This window comes from Symphalangus syndactylus, chromosome X (assembly GCF_028878055.3).
Source record: "Symphalangus syndactylus isolate Jambi chromosome X, NHGRI_mSymSyn1-v2.1_pri, whole genome shotgun sequence".
Lineage (NCBI taxonomy): Eukaryota > Metazoa > Chordata > Mammalia > Primates > Hylobatidae > Symphalangus > Symphalangus syndactylus.
The window spans coordinates 26,123,091-26,142,369 of record NC_072447.2 but is presented as its reverse complement, the minus strand read 5'-3'; the positions used below and the strand labels follow the sequence as shown (position 1 = coordinate 26,142,369).

General features: G+C 37.4%; 1 protein-coding gene across 1 annotated transcript in view; it reads right to left on the bottom strand.

Annotated features, from left to right (window-relative positions):
- The window catches only part of FRMPD4 (FERM and PDZ domain containing 4), a 958,701-nt gene that overhangs the window by 674,477 nt on the left and 264,945 nt on the right, over positions 1 to 19,279 (bottom strand). The gene's annotated exons all lie outside the window — the stretch shown is intronic.

The following is a 19,279-nucleotide window of genomic DNA, read 5'->3' as shown; positions in this document are numbered from 1 at the left end:
CAAATGAGCAAACAAACAACAACAACAACAACAACAAAAAACAACAAAGGCAGAAACAGTCTCAAAAAGAATTCATAGAATAATTTTCTGAGATATTTATTATGAAGCAAAGGCCAGAATTGGGGGTTAAAACATTCCTAAGAAAAGGGTAGGGAAAGGAGAGGACTTGTGAAGTGAGAAATGTCTTGTTTTGTAATTCCACATTCAACTTCCCAGTGCTCTTTGCTATCAAGACCCATAGGAAGCCCAGTTCAGTCCAGGCAAACTAATTCAGCAACCACTGTGGTCATTGGCTGTCTTGCTGCTAATTTGCTATTATAAACAAAGTCTGGAAAGTGACTTGCTGCTCCGTGATTATCATTTAGTTCTGGCCAAGAAAGTTAACTTTCCCACAATGCTAGTTGGCTGGCAATGAGGAGACATAGGGCACCTGCTGCAGCTGTCATGCTGACTGCAGTACTGCAGACAAGGTTCTGAGGACCCAGCCACAATTTACACCTGGTCATAAGGCCTGCAGAATTATTTATTCATGTACTTTATTTTTGCTCAAATGCATATGTTAAATGAATATACTTTTATTATTTTTAATGCAGTCTTTTCTTCTCATCATCTTTTTTCATAAGAGCCATTTTAGGTTTACAGCAAAAATTGAGCAGAAGGTACAGAGGTTTTCTATATACCACCCCCCACACACACATAACCTCCCCCGCTACCAACAGCCTTCACCAGAGTGGTACATTTGTTATAACTGAGGAACCTATATTGATACAACATTATCACACAGAGCCCATAGTTTACATAAGGGTTCACCCCATGTCCATTAGATTGGTTTAGACAAATGTATAATGACAAGTATCCACCATTATAATATACAGAGTAGTTTCACTGCCCTAAAAATCCTCTGTGCTCCACCTTTTCACTTCTCCCTCCTCCTAAAATTATTTGTAATACTCCAAATAAACATGACAGGCATTATAGCATTTTAGTACAATTAGATAAGAGCTCAACTATTGGAGCCATGATCTAGCCAAGTAAATTGCCCTTTGCTGCCTGCAAGATTGTGGTTCTTCAGCTTTTTTATCATTGATTACAACTCTCTTCCCACACAAGCTACAAAATCCTTCTTCCCTTTACAAATACTGTACTTGTCTTTTGAAAGACCATAATTTAAAGCATTTGGGAAAGAATATCTCTGAACATTGTTATAAGAATTATAGGATGAAAGAGATTATCTTATTTATGTCACTCAACATGGTGCAAGATCCACGCAGAGCAAATATATTTTCCATCTCTTGTCACTGGGGAAAAGCTAGCAAAACATGTAATACATTTTTGGAACACTTACATGTTCTTATTATCTCAAATTTCCCTAATAGAATATAAAAACCATATGTTGAATCAATAATATGTTGTGTTGAAGGAATAATCTCATTTATATTGAAATGGTAAAGCAGGTCTATCTGGCTTGATTTCCGGGAGTTAAGAAAATTACCTTATCTTGCTGACTGATGCCTCAAATTTTATATCAGTCAATTATCTCTTTAGATTAAGACACTGATCTCTTTGTCTGGAAAAATCTCTAAGCAGGTATCAGGCATTTGCGTCTAAGTGGGGACCTACGAGCAGGATTTAATAAGACACGCAAGAGAAAGACGTGGAAGAATGAAAGGAAGGAGCAACACCAGGAGATGGGGGCTGGAGGGAAAACACCTGGGAAAAGTCAGAAGATGGGCTTGCCTGAGACGAGTGTCAGCTTCTTCTCAATTTCGGAGTTGGAGTTATAGCAGTAGTGGTGATCTTTTAAATAGGTATCAATGTTTTTATAGCAAGTAATCTAATCTGTAAATTTATTTTACAAAAAGCACAACCCATTATGAATTTTGACATAAATTATTCCTGTATAACAAACACGTCACAAACCTAAAACATATACAATGTAATATTTGTATTTGTCAAAAGATTAGTATCCAGATTATATAAGGAACCCTACAAATTAGTAAGAAAATTTAGCAAACAATCCAGTAGAAAACTTGAACAAACAGATAGGTAAATCAATAGAAGAGTGAAAGCAAGTGGCTAATGAATATATGGAATATTCTCCATTAAGTCTGAATGAATAGAAAGATGAAAGTGCTGGTTTGTAGAAAAATACCTATTAAAACAAAAATGAGAGTTGGACATAGAGGTACACACCTGTAATCCTGGATACAGGAAGGTCGAGACATGAGGATTGCTTGAGCCCAGGAGTTCGAAGCTAGCCTGGATAACATAGCAAGATCCCCTTTCTAAAATAAAACAAAATGCAAAACAAAAAATGTGACATGTTTTCACACACATCAGATTGGGCAGGAAGAGAAAGATACATTATTACATTCATTTTGGGGAGTAATCTGGCTCTATCTAGTTTAAGATGGAGTTTCACATCCCATTTGGTATGGTAATGCCACTGCTAGGCATATGCCATAAAACAAGGGTCAGCAAATTATGGGCCATAGGACAAATCAAGCCTATTGACTGGTTTTGTATGGCTTATGAGGTAGGAATTTTTTTACACAAACATTTTAAACAGCTGAGAAAAATAATCAAAAGAATAATAATGATGTGAAAATGATGTGAAATTCAAATGTCAGCATCCAGTTTCATGCACACACAGCCATGGCCACTAGTTTATGTATTTTCTATGGTTGTTTTCATGTTATAACAGCAGGGTTCAATAGTTGTGACAGAGGCCATTCCAGCCTGAAAAGCTGAATGTATTTACTATTTGGCCCTTTACAGAAAATGTTTGGGAACCCTGGCCCTAGGGAAGCTCTCATATATGCGTACAAGGAGGATGTGCAAGAGTGTTCACCGGAATTTTGTTTATATTAAAAGAAACTGGAAGCAATGTGAATTAAGAAATGACTGAATAAATTGCAGTATATTTATACAATGAACTAGAATAGTTAAAAAAAAGACCTATATGTATCAACTTAGATAAACCTTTAACACTCAATGTTGAATGAGGAAGAAAAAGCATGTTGCAAAAGGATACAGTAGGAAACTACTTATACACATTCTGATAAATACCCTAAGTGACACAATACATGTTGCATGAATATATATATATATGTATATGTATATATATATATATATATATATATATATATATATATATATAATAGAAGGTAGATAATTTAAAAATACACACCCTCAGGATGCCAGTTATTTTTGCAGAAGAGTGGAACGGGATGGGGACCTTCATCTGCATCTATAAATTATATTGCTTTAAAAAGCAATACTTGTAACAAATAAAAAACTCAGTGTGTTTAACCGGGGCATATACGTGTTTATTGTGACATGCTCTGAATCTTTGAAATGTATGAAATATTTTCATAATAAAATATTATTTCAGAATTGCAAAACCACTCCAATAAGCTATTAAGTCTATTGTCCACATTTTCAGCTGACTACCACCTTTTCTGCAAATGCCCTTTGAATTATGTAATACTTGGGAAAAGAAATCAGACAGGAGATTTGGCTAGTGTCAACTCTGAAATGTTGGATGCTAGAAAATGCACACAACCGGGCATGATTAATTACAAGGTCCACAAAGCCATGTTATTTGACTCTACACCTAATTACAGTGAGCAACATACAGTATGGGTGACAAAATAATTGCTGTAACCCAAGACAAATGCTTTATAAATTTTGGAATGGAGATGGAAATGGGAACAAATTCAGTAGCAATATATTGCATGAGGAGTAAGGTATCTCCCCATTATTCATCTCTTAATAAACAGTGTGTATTTCCCAGACACGATGAATTAAAAACAGCTTCATTTTCAACAGCAGCATCTGAAAAAGACATAGAAATGTGCTGTTCCCAGCTATAAGTCAACAGTGATATTGCTATGAGACATGATTAAACACCAATGAAGGGCCAGGTGTGGTGGCATGTGCCTGTAGTCCCAGCTATTGAGGGGGCTGAGATGAGAGGACCCCTTGAACCCAGGAGTTCAAGGCTGCAATGAGCCATGATTGCACCACTGTATGCCAGCCTGAGGAACAGAGCAAGACCCTGGCTCTAAATAAATAAATAAAATACAATAAAAATAGATACCAATGAGAATGATGTCCGACGTGGTAAACTTTAGACCATCTATCTAAATGTAGGGAAGTTTGAGGTTTCCTGGGGCCAGAAAGTGTTCATAGAAGTGCATTTCCTTGTATAATCACTCATTACTGGGTCACATGCCTGCCTGGCCAGTTCTGGTCCTTCCTTTGGCTGGTAAGGGTGGAAGTGGAGCACAGGGAAAGTTTTCACCACCCTGTAAAAGCAGAGAAAGGGCAAGTAGCAGACATGGGTGGCTTGTCAGGCCATATCAGCCTCACAATTGTGCCTGTTTGCCTTCAATAACAAGGAGGCAAGCGGGAGCAGAGATTATGCAGCATTAGTGTAAGAGTCTTGGAGTCATGCAACCTGGATTTCATTATCAGCATTACAACTTGCTTTCTGTGCATGCAACTCTGAGTAAGCTCCTTGTTTCCTTGTCCTCTCAGAGGCTGAATTAATGAAATTGTAATCTAATAAGAGTAAACATCTATCTCACAGGATTGTTGAACATTTTAAAGAAGAATTTCTGCAAAAAAAAAAAAAGACCTATAAAGAGTTAAGTTCTGCAAAGATATTAGGTGTTCTACCAGATGCTTTGGTTTGTGTAACATGCAACTTAGTGAGACCATTTCCGCTGATATGTGTGTTATAGGTCATGGTTCCTGTCATTTACAAAGGGGTTATAGGCAAGGAGGGAGGGAGGTAGGAAAGGTGCAAGAGGGACATATAGGACGAAGAAGGAAGGAGGAGAAAGAGCTGGGTGGGGAGGGTGGCAAGGTAGGAATGATGAAGCCAGGAGGAGCAAGGGGAAAGGGGAGCCTGTTTACCACCCCAAAGGAACATTTTGACCAAGTCTGATCAATATACAGAGACCCATTCTATCAGTGCCATTTATGGGCTCTGGGCAAGTAACTCAACCATCTTATTATTGTCATCTGCAACGTGTGGATTATTTAACCAGTCTCTCATAAATCCTGTGAAATAATTTTCTAAGACAAAAAGTTGACTCTTCAAGATAAGTTCAAAGGGCACACTCCCCTGAAAGATCTTAATGACAAAACCAGCCACCAAATCACTGTGATGAAACCAGTGGTTTGCAATGCAAATATGTCCAGGAGGCTTGAAGGCTTGCACTTTAAATGATTTAGTTCAATTGGAGCTCATCTTTGAAAAGGCTGGTTCATCACATGGACAATATCAGTTCCATAATATATATAGACTTTTGTCCAAAAGGGCCATCTTTTATATGAGATGATGCTGACACACAGTCATTGGAACTATTTTTTTTCCCCAGTAGTGAGGAGGGCTCTGCAATAAACTAGCGCCATACGGCTCATGCACCCTGGCCTTTATTTATATGGTTCACTTTAGTGGTGTGGTCCACAGCTATAGAGCAACTATTTATCTGTTTAGAGGCGACAGAACTACATTAGGCTAGAGATTTGAACAATGGCCTCAGCATAACATTCTAACAAATGGGTTAAACAAACCAGATATAATAACTATCACTCAATTGGATAGTTGCCTATATATATGGGTTTTCTATGAAAGCCCAGATTTTTAAAAATGTTCTGCCCTCTTGTTCCTCCTAAACCATGAAATTACCCAGAAATTTCTATTTTTTTAAATTTTTGGATCAAAATCACATTTCTTGAAACACCTCTCACATCAAGAAGTGGCAAAAAAATTCTCTATTAAAACATATATATCCCTGTAAATTGTTGTGAATGCATGTGAGCTGTCCATTCACTACTTACAAGATCCAGCTTTCCACCTGCCTGCTGGACCCACCCCTCCTCTTGGCCACTCAAGCTCACGACTTTAGCAACTGTCTCTCATCTATGCATCCTCAATTTCCCCCTCTCTATGTGATCATTGCTAGCTGCATTCAATACTCTGTAATATCACAGATATAAAAAATTCAAAAGCCTTCTTTGGTCCCACATTCCCCACTAGCTCCTACTCAATTTATTTGTCTTTAGAAAGGTTTACCCATATTCACTGACTCCTCTTCCTGTCTACTATTTCTCTTTGGACCTACTGCCATCAGGTCGTTTTTTCTCCATCATTCCACCGGACTACTCATTTAAGGTCACCAGTGACTCCCATGAAGTCAATTCCCATGATCCATCCCATCTTTGTCATCTCATTTGCATATTTGATATGCTAATCTCTCCCTGCTCCTCAAAACACTTTCTTCATAAACTTGGGGAACTCCTCTCCTGCTTCTGTTCCCCCTCATGGGTGAATCCCTCTCAGTCTCATTTCCTCTACCTCAAAACACTGGGGTGCCCTGGGCCCAGCCCTCTTCCTTAGGTGAGCTCATCAAGCTTCCTGGATTGAGTTACCTTCTATGCACTGACCTTTCTAAAATTTCTATCTTCAGCCTGGACCCCTTGTCAGAACACCAGATTCATATCCTATATCTCACATCCAACCCATGAGAAAATCCTATTGGCACTTCTAAAGATGTATATCCACAGTTTGGTGACTTCTTGGCACCTCTGCTGTGGCAACTGACATTTAAGATGCCATCACAAGTTGCCTGGACTCCTATTCTCTCTGCTTCCACCCTTGCTGCCTATAGTCTAATTTCCATGTAGCAAACAGGGTGATACTTTTAAACTATCAGATACACTGCCTCCCGAAGCTTCCCTTTATACTCAGGGTAAAAGACAAATCCCTATTCATGGCCCTAATGACCAGCCCAATGTACCTCTCTGACCTTGCTACAAGCAGCCTCCCCCTCATTTGCAAGGCTTACCTCCACAAGCATCTCTTTATACGTCATTGAACCTGCGAAGCATCCTCCTGGCTCAAGGACCTTGCTCTTGGCTGAGAAAATGGTATTGCTCAGTATCTCGTTTTCTTCCAGTTCCACTCAAGTGTTACGTTATTGGAGGGGCCTTCCCAGCCTCCCTATATAAAAAACCTCAACCCAACACTCTTCATTCTGCATGCTCTTGATTTTTCTTCGAAACACAGATTACTGCTGGAGAGACTGTAAATTTATTAGCATTTGTCTATTTGTTTATTGTCAGTGTATACCCTTCAGATGTAAGCACTTCAGGAGCAGAAAGTTTATTTTTTCTTATAAAGTACCTAGAATTTAGTCTGACATATGGTAGATACCCAACAAATATTCACTAAACATTACATTTGATACTTAATGGGTATTTATATAGAGTGCTCTGTTTTAATAGCATTCGATCCATTAATCAACTAATCAACAAGTTAACCAATTATTGATCTACTGTGTGTTAAGAATTTTGATAAAAGTCAAGAATAAAACCAAAGAAAATCAAGCTCTAAGAGTTCACAGTTAAGGAAGAAAGTTAGAAAAATAAACAGCCTAGTTCCATAGTTTCATTTAAACATACTCTGTCATAATGCATACATAGACTTCAGCAGTGGGAAAGCAGAGGAGGGGAGGAGCTTGAGGGTCAAAAGGTAACAACACAGATTAGTTGTCAATAGGTGTGTTGTGTTCCCCAAATGATGGTTTCCTTCCTCCCTTTATAGTTTTTCTGAAGAGTAAATATTTTTAAAAATCTGAGCTTGTTATTATAATCAGAGAAAAGTAGCTTTCATTTGAAAAAACAAACAAAATTTTTATTGCATTAGTTTCTTCTTGCTGCTGTAGCAGATTATCACAAATTTAGGGGCTTAAAGCAGTGTTAATTTATTTTCTTACACTTCTGAAGGCCAGAAATCCAAAATGGGTTTCACTGGGCCAAGGTCAAGGTGTCAGTGGCACTGTGTTTCATCTAGAGTCTCTGGGAGAGAATCTATTCCATTGCCTTTTTCAGCTTCTAGAGGCCACCCACATTCCTCAGGTCATGGTCCCTTCTTCATTAGCAAAGCCAGCAGCATAGCATCTTCAAATCACTCCCCTCTCCCTCTCTCACCTCTGCTTCCATCTTTCTCTGACACTGACCCTACTGCCTCCCTCTTATAAGGACCCTCAGGATGACATGGAGTCCATCCAGATGATCCAGGATAATCTGTCTCCCCATCTGAAGATCCTTAGCTTAATCATGTCTGCAGATTCCCTTTGGCATATGAGGTAACATATTTACTGGTTCTGGGATTAGGACATGAACACCTCTGCAGGGCCATTACTCTGCCGATACAACAGTCAAGTACTGTGAAAATAGGGGAAAAGATGTACTATATTGAGTAATCAGATCAGTAACTTGGGCATGCCAAAACTGTAACAGAACTTGAGAACACACAAATTTTTTTTACATTAAAAGTATCTCCACTGGCCAGGCACAGTGGCTCACGCCTGTAATCACAGCACTTTGGGAGGCTGAGGCAGGCAGATCACAAGATCAGGAGTTTGAGACCAGCCTGGCCAACATGATGAAACCCCGTCTCTACTAAAAATACAAAAATTAGCCAGGCGTGGTGACGCATGCCTGTAATCTCAGCTACTCGGGAGGCTGAGGCAGGAGAATCACATGAACCTGGGAGGCAGAGGTTGCAGTGACCCGAGATTGCGCCATTGCATTCCAGCCTGGGAAATAGAGTGAGACTCCTCTCAAAAACAAACAGACAAACAAACAAACAAAAAAACCCCAATTTGTTCTTGACTTTCAGTGACCAAAAACAGATGGGTGAGCATTGGCATCCCTGCTGGCCACGGGAATTTCTGGGAACTAGATATTGTCTGCAAGCCAGTGGAGAACCAGGGATCAAAGGTGCAGTGGCTATCTTCTGATCTTCTCGTGTGAAAGATGTTCACTGTGCACTAAACCTGTCATGGAGTTCAGTGCTTTCTTAAAACTTGGGGACTGCTGGCCAGGCATGGTGGCTCATGCCTGTAATTCCAGCACTTTGGGAGGCCAAGGTGGGCAGATCACAAGGTCAAGAGTTTGAGACCATCCTGGCCAACATGGTGAAACCCGTTTCACTAAAAATACAAAAAAAACTAGCTGGGCGTGGTGGTGCATGTTGGTAGTCCCAGCTACTTGGGAGGCTGAGGCAGGAGAATGGCTTGAACCCAGGAGGCGGAGGTTTCAGTGAGCTGAGATCACACCACTGCACTCCAGCCTGGGTGACGGAGTGAGGCTATGTCTCAAAAAAAAAAAAAAAAAAAAAAAAACAAAAAAAACTTGGGGACTGCTGCTCTGTTTTTTTTAGGTATTTGGAATATAAACTAGAGAAAATATAGTTTGAGTTTTACAACAGGATTTCCCACCAAATGATGCCTAAAATATAGTGTGTTCCTATAAAAAAAAAATCATCCAGATTTTTTTTAGAAAACCTATAATAAAACATTATTTGGGGAACTTAGGTGGTCTATAATATATGAATTCCCTATATTTTGTTGACTTCCAAATATCCAAAACATTTAAAAACCTAAATATTCCATAATTAAATTCTTCCTACCCCCATGAACATGCCCAAAGTTATATTTGTTAAAGTGCAAACAGAACTCAAGTTGTTTAAAGGGCAAAGAGCAGAAAAGAAATAATGAACATTCCAACAAATATATTTGTTTAATTGATCTCTTCCATTGTTCCTGTGTGCATCATGCTCACAAAAAGGCGTATTCTTGGGAAGTTAAATTTCAAGGGTTTATCTCCAATCATGAAAGATTACAGAAAAGACAGTCTTAGAATTTGATTTGTTTCCTAGGTAACACCCCTTCAAATCTGATATTAGTGCCACATCATTTTGCTCCTACACATGGATAAAGATCCTAAAACTACATAGTGTATATTTTGGGAACAGAAGATGACTTGAATAGACACCCTAAAAGAAGGATCTGGGGTGGGTATTATTTTTTGGAAGAAAATTTAATTTATTTGAGTTAATAAAAATAGCAGGAGAAGGAAACAAAATTGGAAACTTGCTGAAATTTAATTCACTGCAGGATATTTTTATCTAACAAGTTAATCTTGGACCCCAACCAAATGATTTCAGTTTCTGAAACACATGAAATATCTCATATTTAACCCAATAGCTGAGACATGATATGGTTCCCAGAGGAGGAATAGAGTTAGATTTAAATGTTTAAACAATAGTGGCTGATTTGTGAAACTTAATAATGAGTAAGACTAGAACTACAACATAAATGAGACTTATATAGACTGAAAAAATGAGTAATTTCTCACATAATTCCAAAGTACAAATTTGGATTTCTAAACGTATAAACATTAAAATTACTTCGATAAAAAGAGAGCCTTCCTTCAAGGTATAAAAACCAAGAACAAATCATAAGGTGTGTCTATGTCCCCATCTACTTCTGGAATATTAGTATTTAGGGAATGCTTTGTTCAAAATAATCATCAAAGGTAGCCTTGAACCACTGAACCAAAAGCAGAAACAAGAACAGCCACAGTAGGCAGACTGCTGCAGCAACACACAAAGCCAGAAGAGCTACTCACATTCAATATGCAGCCTCAAGGGTTGAGATGGAAGTGGAGAGGGAGGAAGGAGGAATATAGCCATCAGGCAGCCAGGCCTGATCCATCTAGTCAGCCAGCCTGCCCGCCTGCGCCTTTTCAATGGAACTGTCCTAGGTTCTGAAATAGGCATCTGAATAAGCCTTGGTTCCCCTGATGACAATATGAAATTGTCAACAGTCACTGTTTGGCGTTGGCTAGAAACACTCTCCCTTTCTTCCCTTCTTCTACCATGAGTCACTGTGCATTTCCAGCCACCTGCTTCTCGCAGTAGCTCAGCACCTAAGCCTGGCCAGGAACAGCTCCGTTTGAAAGGGATAAAGCAGAATACCTGGAGCTCATACAGAAATCTGTTTAAAGGTTTAGTGATTTATTTCCTTCTAGCATTCACTGGCTGCTTAAAAGTTATAAGACCCACTCAATTTGCCAACTGAGAATGATTTCAATAGTATTCAATAGGATTTGCAAGTAGGAATCTTTACGTCCTTTAACAAACTACACAAGCTTAATTACTCTATTTTTATGTTAATTGCCTTCTCTTCCTTTAGTAAATGGATATTACTAATATGCGCACTGACATATAAAAATCATATGGATTCTGTGTACTTATTACTAACCCGAAGGGTTCAAACCATATTCCTTCCTTCACAAATGAGCCCATTATTGTTAAACGAGACAGAAAATTTTTAGTAATCTTTATTAAAAACTGTTATATTAATCCACTGAAATGAACATTTTCAACTGTTTTGGAGCTCAACTAATTACTATATAAAGCTCCAGAATAAATTTTATCCCAGGATATATTGTCAGGGATTCCTATAACCTGTTTCCTTTTTGAGCACTGGAGGAATCACATAATAATCTGGATGATGATTTCTTACTCCTGCACAGATTACCCTCAGTGTACCTCACTTTTCACTCATCTGCACCTCACTTTGATTATCAACAATTCTAAAGCTCTACATTCAAGTATTTTCAGTAACAGATTTAAAACATGCCTTCATTCACCTCTAGAAAAAGACACCTGACTAGTAAGTCACACATCAGACACATTTCCTGGCCAAATGTCTGCCAGGCTTAAAATAGGCACAGGAGGCATATTCTCGGAGTATACAGATATATCTAGATCCCTAAAAAGCTCTAGTTCTATAACAATTCAAATCTGTGCCAGGGATATGGTACTCTCTCATGAATTTTCCCCTGCTGCCACACAATTTGGTTCAAATCCCAACTCTGACACAAACTTGTCCTGAAATGTTGAAGAAATACAATATTGCCTTAAGTACGTATTATATCATTTGTGCAATGTCAGTGATTATATATGTAAAGTACCTAGAACAATGCCTGGAATAAGTAGTGGTCAAAAAATAGTATGGTTTGCCACAAACAATTCCATGATGCACAAACACAGTTGACTTTCAAAGATGCAACTTCCTGGCTTACAGCTAAGTACAGAACAGCTAAGAATGCCAATGTGTCAATTGCTTTTGAACTGATAGGCACATATAGACATATGGAAGGTTCACTGGAAACTCAGCCCACAAACTTAAAGTATTTTAAGCAGAATGAGGTGCAATATTATAGTCTGAGTGGAATTTAGATGTCTTTATCAAAACAAAAGTGAATCCATTTATTTTTCTCTATACATGACATTAATAAATTTGAAAACTTAGATGAAATAAACAGTTTTCTATGAAAATATAAATTTGCAAAATAAGGAGATACAGATAGCATGAACTGCCAAATAACCAAAGAAGAATTCGAAAGGGTAGTCAAAATTAACCCCCACAAAGGCATAGATGGGTTTTGTTGTTAGGGTCTTGCTCTGTCACCCAGGTTGGAGTGCAGTGCTGCAAGCTTGGCTCACTTTAGCCCCAAACTCCTAGGCTCAAGTGATCCTGCCACCTCAGCCTCCTGAGTGGCTAGGACTACAGGCATGTGCCACTGCACCTGGATAATTATTTTTCTTTTTATTTTTGTACAGATGGGGTCTATGTTGAATAACAATGCAATCATTATTTTAAAATGTATATATGGATTTAACTGCATTACTCTGTTAAAGCAGAAAAGCTTATTATCTTTCTGGTAGATAATAAAAAGCATTTGATAAATTTCAATATTTGTTCTTTAAGAAAAACTAATATAGGAATGGTGAAAAACATTCTTTTTTTGTTTGTTTTTTTGTTTCTTTTGAAATGTGGTCTCACTCTGTTGCCAAGGCTGGAGTGCAGTGGTGCAACCATGGCTCATTGCAGACTCGACCTCCCAGGTCCAAGTGATCTTCCCACCTCAGCCTCCCAAGTAGCTGGGACCACAGGCATACACCACCACACCCAGCTAATTTTTGTATTTTTGTAGAGACTGGGGTCTGCCTATGTCGTCCAGGCTGGTCTCAAACTCCTGGGCTCAAGCTATCTTCCCACCTTGGCCTCTCAAAGTGCTGGAATTATGGGCATGAGCCACCATGCCCAGTAGCGTTCTTAATTTGAATAAAGAGGTCTACCAGAAATCTATGGTAAACATCACTCTTGGTGATAGAATATTAGAAGCATTACCATAAAGCCATTAATAAGGCAAAGATACCCATTCTCATCTCGACTAATCAACATTGGACTGGAAGTCCTATATGATTCAATATATAAATAATATAAGCATAAACATTGGGAAATGGCCATAACTGTTTTTGTCATAATATTCTGACACAAATTTTCTACCTAGAAAATTCTAGCAGCTCAATAGAAAAATCAGTAAAACTAACAAAACTCAGTAACGTGTGAGAAAATCTTATAAAACCAAAGTTGCCCTATAACCACCAATAACCAATTAGAAAATATAATTAGAAAAAAAAATACAGAGCTTTTTGACAACAGCACAAACAACCTCTGCTCCACACATTTGTCTATCCACCCACCCACCAAACATGAAGAAAAGAAACGAATACTAAAACACCGCTGAGGAGAGAGAATGACTTGAGTCTGGGAGGCAGAGGTTGCAGTGAGCCGAGATTGCACCACTGTACTCGAGCCTGGGTGACAGAGTGAGACCCTGTCTCAAAAAACAAAAATAAAAATAAACTACTAGGAATAAGCTTAATCAGAAATGTGGTGGCCCTATATGAATAAAATTATAAAATATTAAAGTGTATTTTAAAAGGTTGAATTAAAAGAGAAACTGGAAGGGAAGACTCAATATTGAGGAAATTGGGTATTTTCACCCAAATAATCTATATTAATGGTTAAATTTATTACATACATATTTTGGAATACCATAAGGCTACAAAACAGCGAAATGGATTTGTATGTACTGAAAAAGTTAACCGCAATACATCGTCTAGTGAAATGTTTCCCAGAATGGTTCCAGTAATGAAAAAAAGTTTAGTGCATGAGCTTTTCTGCATAGACACAGAGGTTGTATGGAAACAGTACGATCACAGTGGAGCTCAGGGCAGGAGGAGGCCAGGAAAGTGTAATTATATTTTATTCCTATGACTGTACTCTGGTATTTTACATCAAGTTTTAGTTTGTTAATTAAAAGTTTTAAGGCTACTAAGACTTAATAGAGACTTATTTATTTGTGTCTTCTAAATGCATTCAGATACAAATTGTGTTTCACATCTTTCTAAGCATAAGAACATTAGTCTCCTCAAATTAGGTCAAAATATATTTTAGTGAAATCTCCCTAATATCAGTTCAACACACCTTAACTTATAATAAATATATGTTTGACCTTGAGTTTTTGGGGTAACAAAAATGTTCTTCAATATAATGGAACAGAAAAATGCATGAAAATAAGTGAATTATTTTAAAATGGATTTTAAAAAGCAAATACTCCTATAACCATATTTATTCTTACTATAAAATGTAAGATTTCATTTTTGAGTTTCCAAATAAATATCACCTGCATGTGGCAATCATAAATTAAACACGACTTACTCTTTTTCTGTTTTGTTTGCTTCTTTGTGTTTTTTCTCCAAATTGTAGGACTCCATTTGGCCACTCATTTTTGTATCTTCCTAACTGGTGAACTTCATCCCTCTCTTTACCACTTACCTCATCTCTCCAATGGGTATTGTAGGAGACCAGATTATGCCACCCCAAAATATGCCTCTTTTGCATAAGAATTATTTTGAGCTGATTATTTTGAGAAACTGCAGATACAGAGAAGCCCTGAAAACAGAGTAGAAGTTACCCTGTTGTAAGGGAAATTTACACTGATAAGGGAAATCTCCCATTTGTAAGGGTACCTTCCTCTCTATACCAGAAACAGAAGGACAACTAAATCACTAGAGACTCACTCACCCAAGTCTGCACAATAAACCTTATTCTTGTGTTTTTCCTGGTCACCTTCCCATAACTTGCCTCCCCTACACCCTTCTTTCTTTGTTTTAGCTGAAGATGATATATAACCCAAGCTCTAAGCCACTTCTTTGACATTTACTCATTTTCCTGGGCATCTCCCACATATACATGGATAAACACATTAATAAACTTGTCTTTCTCTTGTTAATCTGTCTTTTGGCATAGAGGCCCCAACCAAGAACTTGGAAGGGTAGAGGGAAAATTATTTTTTCCTCCCCTGTAGTAGCCTAATCTTATCTACCACACAGGAAGATTTAGTGAGGCACATAGTAAATATTATGCAGGAAAAGAAATTGTTACTATTTCTAAATAGCATGGGCTCAGAGAGAAATGTGCAGCAGCAGACTCAGATACACAGCACATTCAATTACATATATAATCTTGACTCATTACGTGTAAACACAAAGAATACATATAATAACTATGTAGGAGAGTAGTGACTACAAGGCATACAATTTTAAAACAGATGTTAGATGAACAGGGAGACAGGAGGACCAGATACACACAACAGGTAAAGACAAGTGAGCAAGGGGAAGTGAGGCGACTTCATGGATTGACTCTTTCATTCCAGGCCAATGATCCATTCAGCACTAACTTTTACATAAAATAATGTTCTTATCTTATAGATGGTGGGGGGAAGTCTGATCCTTTATAGATACATTATATAAATAGCTAGGAAAATATATAGTTGGGGCTTTTTTCACAGTATTGGAATAATTATTTAAAATAGCTTTGCCCATTAAAAAACGGGCAAAACATGTGAACAGACACCTCAAAAAAAAAGACACATAAGCAGCCAACAACATATGAAAAAATGCTCAACATTATTAACCATCACAGAAATGCAAATCAAAACCACAATGAGATAGCATCTCCTGCCAGTCTGAATTGCTATTATTAAAATATCAAAAAAAAAAAAAAAAAACAGTTCCTAGTGAGGCTGTGGAAAAAAGGGAACGTTTATACACTGTTGGTGAGAATATAAATTAGTTCAGCCACTGTGGAAAGCAGTCAGGAGATTTCTTAAAGAGCTTAAAACAGAACTACCATTCGACCCAGCAATCCCACTACTGGGTATCTACCCAAAGGATAGATGTTAATGATATATGTTAAGAAATAGTACTGTCTCTCACTCCCATTCTCTCCAAGGTGTCATAGAAACTAGAATCCATCTTCCACAAGGCAGGTCATAGAAACCAGAACCCCTTTTCCAAAAGCCAGCCAGAGGATAGATACCCAGTAGTGTTATTCTACCAAAAAGACACATACACTCACATGTTTATTGCTACGCTATTCACAATAGCAGACATGGAATCAACTTAAGTGCCCATCAATGGTGGACTGGATTTTTAAAAATATGGTGCATATACACTATGCAATACCACCTCACTATGAAAAAGAACAAAATCATGTTCTTTGCAGCAACATGGATGCAGCTGGAGGCCATTATCCTCCATGATTTAATGCAGGAACAGAAAACCAAATATTGCATATTCTCACTATAAGTGGGAGTTAAACATTGGGTATGCATGGACATAAATGTGGCAACAATCGACACTGGGGACTACTATGGGGGGCAGGAGGAAGAGGGACAAGGATTGAAAAACTGTTGGGTACTATGCTCAGTACCTGGGTGACAGGATCATTCGTACCCCAAACCTCATCAGCACACAATATAACCAGTTAACAAACCTACAGATGTACCACCTGAATCTAAAAAACAGTTGAAAAAAAATTGTGGCAATAGTACTATCAGACAAAAATACATTAGATGAAATATTATGAGTAAGGATAAAAAAGTACACCAAATTATGATGAAGGGAACAACACTTCAACAAGATAGGACAATCATGAATTTGTATGTACCTAACAAAATAGTTCCAAACTTTTTAATGATAGAACTGCAAATAAAAATTGAACGAAACAGTAAAAGTGAGAGATTTCAACACACCATTATTAGATCAAGCATACACAAGTTAGTAAGGATTTAGATCTAACATTAGATACATTTTTTATTTAGTATATTTAGAATCCCGAACAGAGAATGTACATTCTTCTTAAGCACATGTGGGGCATTTATAAAAGGTGTCCATACACTAAGTCAGGTGAAATGTCTCAATAAATGTTAAATATTTGAATAATACGATTGTTTAAAATGAACAATAAAGATAGCTTATTAAAAGTGTAAAAAAATGACATAAAATAAAATAGGTTTAGAGACTGCATTTTTCACTTAGTACAGTTTCTAAACCCCAGCACTATTGACTATTGGCCTAGATAATTCTTTGATATGGGGGCTGTTGTGTGGATTGCAGGACGTTTAGCAGCATCCCTGGCCTCTACTCACTAGCTGCCAGAAGCAACCTGTCCCCCAGTTATGACAAGGAAAAATGTCTCCAGACATTGCCAAATATCTCAGGGCAGGGAGGGGGGTTGCAAAATGACCCCTGGATGAAAAATCACTCACTTAGTGAAATGAAATAGTCTCTAAATACATCTTTCAATCATTTTTTAATATAATCACATATAATAATTTTAATAATTATGTTTAAAGATAGTTTCATCACCTTTTGTTTCATCATAAATAAGAAACACTTGCACACTTGTGTGTATACTTGTACACCACATCATGGCATAAAATTCTTATTTATTGGCATTTATTTTCCTACTTACCTTGCAATGAGTTTAAAGCCATTTTATTTTATGATTGACTCTTGTTGGGGCCCAGAAACCAATATCCAAAATATGGCACTTTGACATGCTGGACTGCATTCCCCAATCTCTCAATCTTTTGTGTCTCCCAATATAAAGGCAGAAGTTGTTCTCTAAACTTCCCCTATCTGCCTCGTGTCCAGACTTGCCAAAGAAGAAAACAATTGCCTCTGGTTCCTTCCTGGAGTTTTCGTTAACTTAACTCATATTGCAGGAAAAGATACTGAGCACAGGTTAAGTGGGAAAAGAGACTGAAGTTTGTCAAGACACATGGACAGACTTTTGTCACAAATCATTGTCTGGTCTGTGGGCCTAAGAGACTTTGTCCCGGGCCACTACACGTTCTACAAGACCATTAATTTTCCCCTAAAAATTATTTACTACAACTCCCAAATTGCCACATTTCCCTCATCTCCCTTCCCCTCTGAAACAAATAAATTAGTGTGCATAACATGCAGATGCTTATAAAAGCACTTCCCACTAACTTTTTACCTAGTGACAAACTGCCTAGTAAACTCAGGCCTCTGGAAACCAACCCTCAAGCAAAGATTAAAAGTCAAAGGCAGAAGTAATTGTATCTGTAACTCCAGAGCTGATAGAGAATTGTGCTCTATGTAATAGCAAAGTATGGGAATGGATATTCATAATGTTGCTCTGCATTTTCAAAATTTATTAAATGAAGTATAATACAGTCTGAGAAGATAATCATGGAAAGACAGAATTCTAAGGTGATCCCCAGGCTCATCACCCTCTTGGTGGCAACCTGATGAGATCCTGAGCAGAGGACCCACTTAACTTGTGCTCAACTTCCTGACCCATGGAAATTCAGAGAATAAATGTGCTGTTTTAAGCCACTGTTTGTGGTTACTATGAATAGAAAACAAACACTCTAAGAGGTGACTAATATTGATTTAGGATCACTTCCATTAAAATGGTTAAAATATTTGAGCCTTTCAGAAAATATACTTCAATTTATTATATCTGAAAATACATTCTGTTAGAATATCTCAGGCCCCAACAAGACTTGGTGAAAGGGGGGCAATTTTTTGTTTTTCACCATTTCTTAACATATGTCATTAATATATAACATAATTCCAAATTTATAACACACAGAACAGCAGACACAAATCCAAATTCATGATCTAAATATTTAAATAGCTTCCATTTATGCTAAAAGTAAGAAATGACACAAGAGAAATAACTAAAAATAGTAATTGTGATTTCGATTCTTTTCAGTGATGCTGATGAGACGAAATTAGGCTCTGTTCAAAAACACCATCATCAGTAATGTAACTAATTGATAGAGGAAAGCAGAAGGGACAGCTGCCAAAATTTGGGTAATTAAAATAAATGCCTGTCTTTATTATGTAAACATTAAATTCATCATACAATTACTGTATAGTGTTTTTATTCCTTGTTTCAAAGCATTTTATAATACTAAGATTTTTAAATAAGCACCAGAAATTGGACTTAGTGGCAAAAAAGAAAACATAATTTATTCTCAAAGAAGCTTCTATTTTAAAGCAGGCTATATTTTGTAAGTCATTTGAATAGACATAATTCCTAACAAATAAAGATAATCATTACAGCATTATTTGTTATAATAAAACATAGAAACACCCCATATACCCATCAATACAGGAACTGGTAAATAAATTTTGGTATGTTCATATCATGAAATGTTATATAGCCATTACAAA